Source organism: Syngnathus typhle, unplaced genomic scaffold, assembly GCF_033458585.1.
Source record: "Syngnathus typhle isolate RoL2023-S1 ecotype Sweden unplaced genomic scaffold, RoL_Styp_1.0 HiC_scaffold_33, whole genome shotgun sequence".
In the NCBI taxonomy this organism is placed as follows: domain Eukaryota; kingdom Metazoa; phylum Chordata; class Actinopteri; order Syngnathiformes; family Syngnathidae; genus Syngnathus; species Syngnathus typhle.
The window spans coordinates 47,490-49,432 of record NW_026871939.1 but is presented as its reverse complement, the minus strand read 5'-3'; the positions used below and the strand labels follow the sequence as shown (position 1 = coordinate 49,432).

General features: G+C 40.7%; 1 non-coding gene across 1 annotated transcript; it reads left to right on the top strand.

The window, feature by feature from the left end:
• Positions 1-1,098: 1,098 nt before the first annotated feature.
• On the top strand, positions 1,099-1,180 carry trnas-gcu (transfer RNA serine (anticodon GCU)). Its single transcript has one exon. It is a non-coding gene; the product is annotated as a tRNA-Ser (tRNA).
• Positions 1,181-1,943: the final 763 nt, after the last annotated feature.

Below are 1,943 nucleotides of genomic sequence, written 5' to 3'. Positions count from 1 at the left end.
TGATATACAGCCATGTTCCAAGGAGATTATAGCGAGGAGTTCAGAGAATTCGACAAAGAAGTTATTAGCATAACCTGGGGGTCTGGATACAACCATAAGTAGGACAGGGGGAGAAGACTTCATTACAACTGCAAGACACTCAAACGAAAGACAATCTCCAAATGACGTCCGTTTACATTGAAACAAATCAGAATAGATTAGCAAAACGCCTTCCCCTCTCTTTCCGATTTTGAGGGCGTCAATGCAGTTGAAATAAGGTGGAGTTGATTCATTATATTATATTATCATTATATATAAGAATATATTCTCTGTTATCTAGATCAAGCCAGGTCTCTGTAAGAAACATGATATCTAATTCATCACTCGTAACGAGGTCATTGATGAGAAGTGATTTATTGACTAATGATTTAATATTGAGCAGGGTCGCTCGAATTGTTTTGGTTCTGGTGGAGTGTTTTGATTTCTGGAGCTGTTTCTGACGGATGGGTATCAGGTTTGATCCAGGGACGGAACAAATTGGGATGATAGGGTTGTTTATTCTAGGAGTGATCAGCGTTGTAGTCAGTGCAGCCGCCACCCCAAACAGCAATACAGCTGGAGAGGACGCTCTCAATGGTGCCACGGTAAAATGTAGTCATGACGGCCGGAGGCTATACAGTCATGCCATAGCATACAAGAAATTTAGGTTCTTTTCTTTAGGATCATCAGCCGAGATACCCAGGCAGACCATGAAAGAATGTTGATGTTAAAATGTTAGTGGAACTATCCAACTGCGCAGAACCGATGATCCCAAAGATTTGGGGTGAGACAACATTGAAAAAAAAAATTTCTTTGCTGACAGTGTCACTTCTTTTGTGGCTTAGCTCTTCTTCATTTCACATCTAAAGTATCATATTATTTTACCTTGTAGCTTATACTACCCCGTACATGCCATATCATGTCGCCCATGCAACTCATGCATGAGATGCGATCGCTGAGATATTTAGGCGATGGGTTGCTACTCCATTGTGCTCTCCACTCAACATTTCATATCACATACTCGTCAGATTTTCACACAAAGTATCTCGGCACAACATGTTGTCAACACTCTATAAGCAAGACGAGGTGGCCGAGAGGTTAAGGCGATGGATTGCTAATCCATTGTGCTCTGCACGCATGGGTTCAAATCCCATCCTCGTCGAAAGTTAATGTTACATTGTTTTACAGTGGAGCCTCGGCTTTCGAACGTCCCGGTTCTCGAACAAATCAATATTTGAACGAATAAATTTGAGAATTTTTTGCTCCCGATGTCGAACGAAATTTGATTGTCGAACCTCATTAGAGGACCCGCATGCCAACTGACTCTGTTCGTTATTACATTCTCGTTACTCTGAGGATTGCAACAACTCTAATCATGCCTCTAAAGCAAGTGGGATCAGTAAAGCCAGTAAAACACAAAGACGCTCCTAAAGCAATGCAACAGTGAGCGCTCGGACCAAATTAAGCTCCCTGCGCACTGAGGTCCACTTAAATTTTGGAAAGTACATCAGGACTTTAAAAATATTTTCTAAATTTTAGCGACCGCTCTGTCACAATAAGGCTAGGCACTGCAGTTGCGCGATCGGACAAAAATGTACAAATGAAAAAATACTTTAAAAAGGTGGGGTTTTTAAATTTTTTTTTTTTTTTTTCCATTATTTGTAATGGGAAAACATGATTCGGTATTTGAACGATTCAGTTCTCCAACAGCCTTCTGGAACGGATTGTGGTCGAAAACCGAGGCTCCATTGTATCTGTAATCTGGTTTGTATTTAGTCAAAGTCAAAGTCAAAGTCAGCTTTATTGTCAATCTCTCCACGTCACAACACACAAAGAGACCGAAATTACGTTTTTCTCTATCCCACGGTGACGAGACACATAACACGATAGACATAAAAGTACGCGACACAATATAAAAACAAGAA